The sequence below is a fragment of the Malus sylvestris genome, chromosome 7, assembly GCF_916048215.2.
Source record: "Malus sylvestris chromosome 7, drMalSylv7.2, whole genome shotgun sequence".
Lineage (NCBI taxonomy): Eukaryota > Viridiplantae > Streptophyta > Magnoliopsida > Rosales > Rosaceae > Malus > Malus sylvestris.
The window spans coordinates 31789014-31802628 of NC_062266.1; the positions used below are offsets into that span (position 1 = coordinate 31789014).

A 13615-nucleotide genomic window follows, 5' to 3' on the forward strand; every position below is an offset into this window, starting at 1 on the left:
CTTTAATCATGCTGTACAGTTGCCCCTGTTTAAAGTTAATAAGAAGGGTATCTGTACATTCCAATTCATCAATTCTCTCCATTTGCTTCACTGTTTCTGCTTTTCTTGATACCCAAGCCATCTGCTTCACAGCATTCAATTTGCTCCTGCTTCATGCTTCTTCTTCTTGTTTTCAGATTTCGTTTCTCCACCCTTGATTCCCACTTTTCTTTGGTTTTGTCGGAGCAACCGTTTCCTCACCCAAACCAAACAGCTAGCATATAATTTGGGGTTGTTGGATATATGGCAGAACAAATTGTATGCTTTGTGATCGACAAGCTAATTCAACTACTCATCACCACAGAAGCAAACCTTTCAAGAGACGTAAGCAAAGAAGTTGGTTTCATCAAAACCGAGCTAGAGAGCATCCGATCATTCCTCAAGGACGCAGATGCTAAGGCGGCAGCAGATGGAGAGACGACAAACGACAGTGTCAAAACTTGGGTCAACCAAGTAAGAGATGCAGCTTTTTCCATTGAAGATGTCATTGATGAATATTTGCTCCGCATCAGACGGCACCATCAAGATCCTGGATTCATTCGTTTTTTCCATAAAATTATCCGGTTGGCTAAAAAAACGAGATCACAGGATGCGATAGTTTCGAAAGTTGACCACATGAAAGAATTGGTTCGGGATATTCAGGAAAGAAGAAAAAGATACGAACTCAGTTCCATTGACCAGCAAGGTCGAGATGATGGCGAAAAGAGTCTTCCTCGGCATGACCCTCGAGTGGCTTCCCTTTTCATTGAGGAGGCTGAAGTGGTGGGGATTGAATCTGCCAGAAAAGAGCTGACTGCTTTGTTGGTCGGAGGAGCACCGAGACGCGAAGTGATATCTGTGGTTGGCATGGGAGGACTTGGGAAGACCACTCTTGCCAGGAAAGTTTATGACAGTCTGACAGTGATGGACCACTTTAAATGCTACGCTTGGATTACGGTGTCCCAGTCGTACAGGGTGGAGGATCTTCTGAGGACGGTAGTCAAAATGTTCTGCAGTTCAAGGAAGGAGAAGGAGAATTTCCCAGAGGGAATCGACGCAATGGATGAGGAGTCCCTGATCAGAAAATCAAGAGAGTGTTTGCAGCAAAAGAGGTATGTTGTTGTGTTTGATGATGTGTGGAAAGTAGATTTTTGGGAGGCTATAGAACATGCTTTACCGGATAATATAGGGGGACGAATAATGATTACTACAAGGAGTCAAGATGTTGCCGATTTTTGCAAAAGATCTTGCTTTGTTCATGTTCATCACTTGCAACCTCTGCCTCCAAACGAGGCATGGGAATTGTTTTGTAAGAAGGCATTTCAATTTGAACTGGAGGGAAATTGCCCTCCAGAGTTAAAAGAGATGTCACTGGAAATCGTTAGAAAGTGCGGAGGACTACCTTTGGCAATTGTTTGCATGGGTGGTCTGCTGTCAACGAAAGTTAAAGTTGTGCATGAATGGCAGAAGTTATACAATAGCTTGAGTTCAGAGTTAGAAAGCAATCCCCATCTTACAAGCCTCACAAGAATCCTATCCCTCAGCTATCACCATCTACCATATTACCTCAAATCATGCGCCTTATACTTTGGCATCTTTCCAGAGGACTACTCAATTAATTGCGTAAGATTGATTCGGTTGTGGATTGCTGAAGGGTTTGTAAAATTGAAGAAGGGCAAGACACTGGAAGAGGTTGGAGAGGAATACTTGACTGAGCTAATTCACAGAAGCCTGGTTCAAGTGTCGGAAGTTCACATAGATGGAAAAGCTAGAGAATGTCGAGTTCATGATCTTTTGCGTGAGGTCCTCCTTAAAAAGTGTGTGGATTCATGCTTCTGTCATGTGTTATCAAAAGACGAGTCAGCTTTTAAGCCAACAACTCGACGTCTCTCAATAGCCATCAGTCCCTCTGATGCCTCGGGAAGCATTACACAGTCTCAGATCCGTTCTGTATTTACTTTCAACCAAGAAGAATGGCCCGAGTCTTTTCTCAATACATTGAGAGAAAACTTTAAACTTGTGAAAGTGTTGGATTTCATGGATGCTCCAATCAATCAACTTCCGAAATATTTGGGGGATTTGCATCTCTTGACGTACTTAAGCCTGAGGAATACGAAGGTGGAGTTGCTTCCAGACTCCATAGGCAATCTGCAAAACTTAGAAACCCTGGATCTAAAACAGTCTTTGGTGTATGAAATACCAGCCAAGATCAATAAGCTTGTTAAGCTGCGGCATCTTTTGGCCTACTATCGTGACTACGGCATGGAGTTCTGCTCGAATTGGGAAAGAGGAGTGAAGATACATGAAGGTATTGGATGCTTACAAGCTTTGCAAAAACTGTCCCTTGTGGAGGTGAATCATGGAGGGATCGACCTAATCAAAGAACTGGGAAAGTTGAGGCAGCTGCGGAAGCTAGGACTAAAAAAATTGAAACGTGAAGATGGAAGGGCATTGTGTGCTTGTATTGAAAAGATGAAACACCTTGAATCTCTAGAGTTAATTGCAATAAGTGAAGATGAAGTCCTTGATCTAGAATCCATTTCAACTCCACCATAATTTATTCGGACTCTGTTCTTGAAGGGGCGTTTGGAGCAGTTGCCAAGTTGGATTTCAAATCTTCAACAACTCGTCAGATTGGGGATTTATTGGTCAAGGTTGAGAGATTCCCCATTGAAAGCCCTTCAAAATTTGCCTAATCTGTTGGAGCTTCATTTAGGAGACATGGCAAATGATGGCGGGCAGCTGCATTTTGGGGAAGGAGGATTTCAGAAACTTAGGAAGCTCATTCTCATGGACATGGAGGGACTAAATTCATTGATTATAGACAATGGGGTTATGCCTCTTCTCCAAGATTTTTACATAGGACGTTGCCCACAATTGAAGGAGGTGCCATCTGGCATCCACCATCTCCGAAATCTGAGATTTCTTGTGTTTTATAGCATGCCGAAGGAGTTCGCACGACAAATGGATCCAAATAATGGCCCACATTATTGGATTGTTAAACATATATGACATGTCATTTTTGGTTACAAGTCTGACCCGAGATATGACGAATACGAAACGCACTCCCTGTATGATTCCGACTTTTCGTTTTGGTCGAATGCCTGATTCCAACTTGATCAATAATTTGGGGGGTGTCTAAATTGTTAGCTCTCCTATCCTTGTTTAGGTGTGGTGTGGTCTTCTTAGCATTTTCCTTGTAATTTTATTGGTGGTTATAATAAATTGTTTTTTTATTAAAAATTAAAATAAAAAGCTATCATCACCTCAAACTCGAAATGCTCAAATGACATGATAAAATTTCATTGATTTTTTTTATGAATGAATCAAGTTTTTACAGGTGATAAGTGACAACTATTTACCTCGTATCTTTGCTGTAAAAATGAATAAAAAACCTTCAAATTTTTTTGGGTTTTGTCCCTTGATCAACAATTCAATTAACTGAGAAAAGTAATAAGATTGAAGAACATGATTTAGTAAATTAAATCATATATTTTGGTTCAACTTAACCTAAAGATCCAATTTTTTTTTCTACTTACCAATTCTTTACTATTTTATTTTCTTGATATTAATTTGTAGGATTGTGGATTTTAGAAATTTTGTTAACCAAAGGGTAGATTGTGAATTTTAGAAATGTGGAGTGTTGAGCCTTCTCCTTTTGCATATACAGATTAAGTCAGCCACATATATTTAATATAGTTAAATATTCATGATATGATATATTTGGAATACATAATATGCGTTTGTACATGTATCCTCGCATGCAAATGTAGAAAATTAGTTCTTTATGGTTGTCAAATTTGATATACCAGTTTACATATAGAATTAAAATTCAAAAATAAATAAAATAGAAATTGCTTATTGGCTTATTTGGCTTGAAAATTACAAAACTTGAGATTCTTATGTCATTTGGTCTGAATATTCTACAATTAACCGGCTCGTAGTATCAAAATTCAACCGCCAAAGGTTTAAATGCATCCTATAAGTATAGTCTATACCCTTAAAACTCCCATTTAGTTAGGCACAACGAACGAAAATGTAAGGTGAGGGCCCATAAAACAAGCGTTTGGGGTAGAGGAATGGAGCCCACCATTTCAAAATTCTGAACCGGAGGAACATTTCTCTCAACCTTGGGCGCTAAGAAAGGTCCTCCTCCTCCTCTGTCTTCGTCGTCTTTCCTTTTGTTTCTGAGTTTGCCCTCCTAAAACCAACCGAAATTATCGCCCAAAACAAATATCCAATCTTCCATTTCTTCTTCTTCACATATCACAAATTTCAATTAAGGTTTCACATTAAGCTTAATCAAAATTTCTAAGTACATACATACACATATTTATATATTACCTCTCTCTCTCCTCATCTGTTTCGGAATTTTGATTTCCGAGGAAGGTTTCGAACCCGATCGTTTCGTCGGAAGTCCCGAAAGCTTTTTGAGAACGGGAGAATCAGCAATGGAATAAGACATTCCAGAATATTATGATATAAATTACTTTTAAAATTCGCTGGCTCATTTGCCTGAAAGCTGGTTCAGAGGGAGGGGGAGAGAGAGATGGACGAAGAAATGGTGGAGTTCGTTAGGGAGGCTTTCGAGGGGGGAGAAATTGACATGGACCATGAATTTGATGCGCCCAAGTTCTAGGATTGTGGATTTTAGAAATTTGAAGTGTTGAGTCTTCTCTTTTTGTATATAGATTTTAATTCAGTCACATACATTCAATATAGTTAATGTTTGTATCAGATATGACACATTTGAAATACACAATATGAGTTCGTACTTGTATCCTCGCATCCAAACGTGAATATAGACATGCTATATGGTTGTAAAATTTTATATACATATTTACAAATGGAATTAAATTAAAAAAAAATTATCAAAATTTACAAAAGAAATACAAACACAAAAACTGTTCGGGAGCTCTTCTCTCTCTTCCTTCCCTCTCCCTTTCTAGCCTCTGTGTTACTTGCAGAGTTGCAGGTTGAATAGGGCTTAGAGATTTGGGTGCTATCATATATACCATGTGGAAACAAATCACGGCGAAATCAACCTAATTAAAGCATTCGAAAAGTTAAGGCAGCTACGGAAGTTAGGCCTAAAAAACTTGAAACGTGAAGATGGAAGGGCTCTGTGTGCATTTATTGAAAAGATGAATCATCTTGAATCTCTAGATTTAAATGCAATAAGTGAAGATGAAGTCCTTGATCTAGAATCCATTTCAACTCCACCAGAATTTATTCGGTCTCTGTACTTGAGGGGGCGTTTAGAGCAGTTGCCAAGTTGGATTTCAAATCTTCAACACCTCGTCAGATTGAGGATTTATCTGTCAAGGTTGAGAGATTCCCCATTGAAAGCCCTTCAAAATCTACCTAATCTATCGGATCTTCGTTTGGGACAATCCATTTCAATTCCACCCGAATCTATTTCGGTTTTCTCAACTTGAGGGGGCCTCTATAGAAGTTGTCAAGTTTGGACTCGAAAGCTTCAATAACTCGTCAAGCTACGAATTTTTTGGTCAAGGTTGACAGTGCCCCACTGAAAGCCCTTCAAAACCTTCCTAATTTGGTGGAGCTTAGGTTCTGATACAAGGCATATGATGGTGTGCAAGTGCATTTTGAGAGAGGCTTTAAGGAACTCGGGTGCTAAAACTCAAGGACTCATTGCCTGGACTAAACTCATTGATCATGGACAATGGGGCCACGCCTCTTGTCCGAGAGTTACAAATTGGGCCTTCCACTCAACTGAAGCAGGTGCCCTCTGGCATCCAGTACCTCAGAAATCTAAGCTTTCTTAGATTTGTTGGCATGCCGAAAGAGTACCAACAAAATATGGACCAAATAATGGGCAGCATTATTGGATTGTTGAACATATACAAGATGTTCTTTTTAGTGACAAGTTCGGACCAAGATGTGGCGTACATGATGTTTGTGAGGAGTTAATGTGAGCCAGCAACAATGATTGTTTCTCACAACAACCCAGATAATCAATGCCTACGGTGACTAATTCTCACACTCGAACAAATTAACTGATGGGCCAAGAATTTAAAGATTAAAAATTAATACTCAAGTTTCAATACACTTGAAAAAGGGCAAAAAGCCGAAAACTGAAGGAAAGAAAAGGCCTTGCCAGCTGTACGTAAGACTTTTCCGTGTCGAAAGGCTCTCAACATAGAAGGCTTACCACGATATCGTTTTAGTCTCTTATATCATCTTCAATTTTGGGCTAAATGTTATTTTTTAGGTTTTATTCTCCCTCCAAATTCAACTCAATTTATGTTAAATATGTGGGCTAAAAACTAAAAGCTGAAAGCCAGATTTAGCCCATGATTAGTGGGGCTGACCCACTATATGTGTATTTTATTTAGTTTTATATTTGGAAATTCATTGAATTCAACGGTTACGATCTAATTTGATGAAATTCAACAGTAAAAAAAATATTTAACGGTTCAAATTTAAATATAACGGCTAAAGTAATTACAAAAAAATCTTTTATGTCTTTCATATTTTTTCATAGGGTTTAATGAGTTTCATGGTATTGGTTTGTGATTTTTCAATATTTGTCAGAATCTAAATATTTTTAGGTTAAAATGTTCATAAAATTAAATTAAGATAGTCTACATAATTTTTTTTCTTTTAAAAAAGTTACTTTAAGAAACAAATTAGCCTAAAATCATTCTTTAATAATTTGAGGCTAAAAATTTAGGACAGAATGGTTGGAGCAGAAAAACTATTTCTGAGCTAAAAATTTTAGATTTTAGCCCAAGGGTTGGAGATGGTCTTATTAAGGTAATGCTTAGAAAATTATATTTATCATTAAAATTTACAAATGATCATGTTTATTAATGTTTAAGTTATAATTCAATCATCAATTTCTATGTCATTTAATTTACAAAATTTTGTTTATAAATTTAGACACCCTAACATTACCTCCTTTTAAGGCGGAGTAAGATTCTCTCCATTTCTAATCTCTCTCTTCTTTCATCCCTTTCTATTTAAATAATTACCATTAAGTTACGTCAATATCTTGTTTTAAATTTTTTATATAAATGAAAAGATAAAAAAGAGGATGAAGAGAGGAAGGAATAGAATGATAATAGAAGAGAAAAGAATTCTACTTCCAACCGTTTTAGTTCAGGTTCCACCATGAATTAACTACGGAAAATGAAACAAACTCTGCACTGTGCATGGTAATCGTGATCGATCGATGGAAGATTTGAATCAAAGGGCAAAACACATGGTCTAGATTTCATTTGTTACGTCTGCAACCCTATCAGAAAGAATACAAAAATATCCAAGCACGGATTGCTGAAAAGTAAATTGTATACTGGTTTCCTTGATTCAGGTTGCTATGATTTACTCGAGTCAATTTGACAACTGTAGGGCTTAGATTTAATCTATCTATGTAAGGCTTATATGTCTTAGATTGTAGACAAGTGTTATTCTAGTATTAATGACCTTTTTGACGGAAGGCTCAAATTGTAGTGTGGGCACAGCTATGTTTAGGGCAGGGTAGTGGCATTTTAATTAATTGAGAGATTTTTCAATGTGACAGTCATACGAAGCAGTATATCATATGTTATTATATAAATAGTGAGATATATGTGTTAAAAAGTTAATAACTTAATAAATTAATTTTTTCACCACTTACATAAAAATATATAATATACTACTTGTGTTTCCGTAACAATGAAAAAATTTCCTAATTCAATACTGAAAGTTTCCATCTCTTCCATCTTTACCCCTTTTCTTTTTCTTCACTTTTCCTCGTTGATTTAGAGAAAAAAATAACACAGATAGTGTGTTGAAACCTGATTCCAGAGCAAAAGCAATAGAGGTACTTGGTTGTATAAGGTAAGAGCTAAATGGCAGAAGCAATGGTACAAGTTAATTTCACCAGTCATCACCACAGAAGCAAAACTTTCAACAATTCTTAGATTTATTAACATGCCGAAACAATTCCCACGAGATGAGGATCCAAAAATGGCCGATATTATTGGATTGTTGAGCTTATACGAGATGTTATTTTTATTTACAAGCTTAGGACAACATGAAACGTATCTAAGATTCACGACCTGTGTGATTCTGGCTTGTGAACGCCTAAGCACAGGTAAGTCTTACTTAGCACCAGAATACCTTGTACCTCTGGATGCTCAAATCATAATTCTTTTTTATTTCCAACTGCCAACATCATGTTCTTCTAGGAGATGCCACGGATAATGGTAAGACTTGTATAAAACATGTTTATCACGATGTAACATTCTGATCCAATAATAAATATCACTAAAAAATTTCTTCCACATAACATCGAATTATTAGGTAAAGATGGTAAAAAAAAAATTAAAAAAAAAAAAAACCTTTGTATAAAATTTGCTACTACTGTTGAGTGTCCTAACCCAAACTTTTTCAAGACAAGTATCGATCAAAGATAGCTGTCCTGTCATCCACATTACTAGATTCTCGTCATAAACAAAATAAAAGCAAAGCCACAGGAAAGCATCAAATAAGTTGCTAGCTATTAAAAGGTTATTGGCGGTCTAGACCTTTAATCACGATCTACAGAAGCCCCTGTCTAAAGGTAATAAGAAAGGTGTGAACATTTCAATCTATCAATTTTCTCAATCTGCTTCATTGTTTCTGATTTTCTTGATACCAAAGCCATCTGCTTCACAGCATTCAAATTGCTCCTGATTCTTGCTTCTTCTAGTTTTCAGATTTCCTTTCTCTACCTTTGATTCCCGTTTTTTTTTTCCGAGCAACCGTTTGCTCACCCAAACCAAACAGAGAGCATATAGTTTGGGGTTGTTGGATGCTCATATTATATGGCAGAACAAATTGTATGCTTTGTGATCGACAAGTTAATTCAACTACTCATCACCACAGAGGCAAACCTTTCAAGAGACGTACGCAAAGAAGTTGGTTTCATCAAAGACGAGCTAGATAGCATCCGATCATTCCTCAAGGACGCAGATGCTAAGGCTGCAGCAGATGGAGAGACGACAAATGACAGTGTCAAAACTTGGGTCAACCAAGTAAGAGAAGCAGCTTTTTACATTGAAGATGTCATTGATGAATATTTGCTCCGCATCGCACGGCATCATCAAGATCGTGGATTCGTTCGTTTTTACAACAAAATTATTTGGTTGGCTAAGAGAATGAGATCACGTGATGGGATAGTTTTGAAAGTTAATAGTATGAAGGAATTGGTTCGTGAAATCAAGGCAAGAAGTGAAAGATACGAATTCAGTTCCATTGACCAGCAAGGTCAAGATAATGGCGAAAAGACTCTTCCGTGGCATGACCCTCGAGTGGCTTCGCTTTTCATTGAGGAAGCTGAAGTTGTGGGGATTGAATCTGCCAGAGCAAAGCTGACTAATTTGCTGGTCGGAGGAGCACCGAGACGCGAAGTGATATCAGTGGTTGGCATGGGAGGACTTGGGAAGACCACTCTAGCCAAGAAAGTTTATGACAGTCAGATGGTGATGGACCACTTTGATTGCTACGCTTGGATTCCGGTGTCCCAGACATATAGGGTGGAGGATCTTCTGAGGAAGGTAATCAAAATGTTCTACAATTCAAGTAAGGAGAATTTCCCAGAGGGAATTGACACAATGGATGAGGAGTCCCTAATCAGAAAATCAAGAGAGTATTTGCAGCAAAAGAGGTATGTTGTTGTGTTTGATGATGTGTGGAAAGTAGATTTTTGGGGGGCTATAGAACATGCTTTACCGGATAATAAAGGCGGACGAATAATGATTACTACAAGGATTCAAGATGTTGCCGATTTTTGCAAAAAATCTTGTTTTGTTCATGTTCATCACTTGCAACCTCTGTCTCCAACAAATGCATGGAAATTGTTTTGTAGAAAGGCATTCCAGTTTGAATTGGAGGGAAATTGCCCTCCAGAGTTAGAAGATATGTCACGGGAAATCATTAAAAAGTGCGAGGGACTACCTTTGGCAATTGTTTGCATAGGTGGTCTGCTGTCAACGAAAGTTAAAGGTGTGAATGAATGGCAGAAGTTATACAATAGCTTGAGTTCAGAGTTACAAAGCAATCCCCATCTTACAAGCCTCACAAGAATCCTATCCCTCAGCTATCACCATCTACCATATTACCTCAAATCATGTGTCTTGTACTTTGGCATATTTCCAGAGGACTACTCAATTAATTGCGTAAGATTGATTCGGTTGTGGATTGCTGAAGGGTTTGTAAAATTGAAGAAGGGCAAGACACTAGAAGAGGTTGGAGAGGAATACTTGACTGAGCTAATTCACAGAAGCCTGGTTCAAGTGTCAAAGGTTTACAGGGATGGAAAAGCTAGAGAATGTCGGGTTCATGATCTTTTCTATGAGGTCCTCCTTAAAATGTGTGCGGATTCATGCTTTTGTCATGTGTTATCAAAAGACGAGTCAGCTTTTAAGCCAACAACTCGACGTCTCTCAATGGCCATTAGTCCCTCTGATGCCTTGGGAAGCATTACACAGACTCACATCCGTTCTGTGTTTACTTTCAACCAAAAAGAATGGCCCGAGTCTTTCCTCAATTCATGGAGTGGAAACTGTAAACTTCTGAAAGTATTGGATCTCATGGACGCTCCAATCAATCAACTTCCGAAATATGTGGGGGATTTGTATCTCCTGACGTACTTAAGCCTGAGAAATACAAAGGTGGAGTTGCTTCCAGACTCCATAGGCAATCTGCAAAACTTAGAAACCCTGGATCTAAAACAGTCTTTGGTGTATCAAATACCGGCCAAGATCAATAAGCTTGTTAAGCTGCGGCATCTTTTGGCCTACTATCGCAACTACAACATGGATTTTTGCATGAATAGGGAAAGAGGAGTGAAGATGCATGAAGGTGTTGGATGCTTACAAGATTTGCAAAAATTGTACTATGTGGAGGCGAATCATGGAGGGATCAAGCTAATCAATGAACTGGGAAAGTTGAGGCAGCTACGAAAGTTAGGACTAAAAAAATTGAAACGTGAAGATGGAAAGGCTCTGTGTGCTTGTATTGAAAAGATGAATCACCTTGAATCGCTAGATTTAAGTGCAATAAGTGAAGATGAAGTCCTTGATCTACAATCCATTTCAACTCCGCCAGAATTTATTCGGTCTCTGTGGTTGAAGGGGCGTTTAGAACAGTTGCCAAGTTGGATTTCAAATCTTCAACAACTCGTCAGATTGGTGATTTATTGGTCAGGGTTGAGAGATTCTCCATTGAAAGCCCTTCAAAATCTACCTAATCTGTTGGAGCTTCGTTTCGGACAAATGGGATATGATGGCAGGCAGCTGCATTTTGAGGAAGGAGGATTTCAGAAACTTAGGATTCTGGTACTCAAGGACATGGAGGCACTAAATTCATTGATCATAGACAAAGGGGTTATGCCTCTTCTCCAAGAGTTTCACATTGGACCTTCCCCACAACTGAAGGAGGTGCCCTCTGGCATCCACCATCTCCAAAATCTGAGACATCTTTTGTTTTATGGCATGCCGAAGGAGTTTGCAAGACAAATGGATCCAAATAATGGCCCACATTATTGGATTGTTAAACATATACGAAATGTTCGTTTTGTTTACAACTTTGGCCCGGGAAATGGCAAAGCTGAAAGCCACTCCCTGTATGATTCCGACTTTTCGTTTTGGTGGAATGCCTGATTCCAACTTGATAAAAAAAATGGGAGTGTCTAAATACTACAGGCTCATGGGCCGTTAAGATTCAATTGTTAGCTCTGCTAGCCTTGGTTCTTGTGTAGATTGACTGGGAGGGGCTCTTTCGTCTCTATGTTTTTTTTTTTTTTTTGAAGTGTTCAGTCTTCTCCTTTTGTATATACAGATTAATTCAATCACATATATTCAATATAGTTCATGTTTGTATCATGATATGGCACATTTGAAATACATAATATGCATTCGTATATATATCCTCGCATGCAAATGTAGAAAAACAATTCTTTGTGGTTGTAAAATTTTATATACTTAATTATAAATGGAATAAAATTAAAAAAAAATCAAAATTTACAAAAGAAATACAAACACAAAAACAATTCGGGAGCTCTGCTCTCTCTTCCTACCCTCTCCCCCTCTAGCCTCTGCTGCCTCCTCCTTCTAGGGTTCTGTCCAGTACTGAGGCTCCAAATGATCCCCCTCCAGTGCCTGCTCTTTCTGGGGCTCTACCGACTGCTGAGACTTCTCCTAAGCAACCTTTATGAAGGCTCCCTCTTGTTTGTTTATTTTGACTCATGTATATGTACATATTTGTAACTTATAGAGGATATCAATAAATAGCTTTCCTTCATTTCAACATATTGTGTTAAATACACCAAAGCCTTCTTCGCTAAGTTATCTGAATTTTCTTTTGTTGAAGTTTGTATGTTGAAGCTTTGTGAATGGAACATGTAGGTTGAGGTAGTATTCCCTTAATTTCCCGAGTGAGGAAAACTTCTCGGTTGGAGACTTGGAAAATCCAAGTCACTGAGTGTGATCGGCTATATGAATCTTTGAACGCCATTGTGCTCGGTCCTGTGTCATGTCCTCCGTTAGATCCAAGTACTCTAAGTTTTTTCTTAGAGTATCTTCCAAAGTTTTCCTAGGTCTTCCTCTACCCCTTCGGCCCTGAACCTCTGTCCCATAGTCGCATCTTCTAATCGGAGCGTCAGTAGGCCTTTTTTGCACATGTCCAAACCACCGTAATCGATTTTCTCTCATCTTTCCTTCAATTTCGGCTACTCCTACTTTACCCCGGATATCCACATTCCTAATCTTATCATTTCTTGTGTGCCCACACATCCAACGAAGCATCCTCATCTCCGCTACACCCATTTTGTGTACATGTTAATGCTTCACCGCCCACATTCTGTGCCATACAGCATCGCTGGCCTTATTGCCGTCCTATAAAATTTTCCCTTGAGCTTCAGTGGCATACGGCGGTCACACAACACGCCGGATGCACTCTTCCACTTCATCCATCCAGCTTGTATTCTATGGTTGAGATCTTCATCTAATTCTCCGTTCTTTTGCAAGATAGATCTTAGGTAACGAAAACGGTCGCTCTTTGGTATTTCTTGATCTCCGATCCTCACCCCTAACTCGTTTTGGCCTCCAGTTGCACTGAACTTGCACTCCATATATTCTGTCTTTGATCGGCTTAGGCGAAGACTTTTAGATTCCAACACTTCTCTCCAAAGGTTAAGCTTTGCATTTACCCCTTCCTGAGTTTCATCTATCAACACTATATCGTCTGCGAAAAGCATACACCAAGGAATATCATCTTGAATATGTCCTGTTAACTCATCCATTACCAACGCAAAAAGGTAAGGACTTAAGGATGAGCCTTGATGTAATCCTACAGTTATGGGAAAGCTTTCGGTTTGTCCTTCATGAGTTCTTACGGCAGTCTTTACTCCTTCATACATATCCTTTATAGCTTGGATATATGCTACTCGTACTCCTTTCTTCTCTAAAATCCTCCAAAGAATGTCTCTTGGGACCCTATCATACGCTTTTTCCAAATCTATAAAGACCATGTGTAAATCCTTTTTTCCATCTCTATATCTTTCCATCAATCTTCGTAAGAGATAGATTGCCTCCATGGTTGAGCGCCC

The 13615-nt window shown here is 38.5% G+C and overlaps 1 long non-coding RNA gene and 2 pseudogenes across 1 annotated transcript in view; 2 read left to right on the forward strand and 1 right to left on the reverse strand.

Moving 5' to 3' along the window:
- The window catches only part of LOC126630801 (disease resistance protein RPM1-like), a 25636-nt pseudogene continuing 12021 nt past the window's right edge, over positions 1-13615 (forward strand).
- Positions 8550-13615, forward strand: part of LOC126630802 (disease resistance protein RPM1-like) — a 38018-nt pseudogene continuing 32952 nt past the window's right edge.
- The window catches only part of LOC126630808 (uncharacterized), a 17405-nt gene continuing 14657 nt past the window's right edge, over positions 10868-13615 (reverse strand). The window contains exon 3 of the long non-coding RNA XR_007626118.1: positions 10868-11042. This is a non-coding gene — a long non-coding RNA (uncharacterized LOC126630808). The remainder of the gene's footprint in view (positions 11043-13615) is intronic.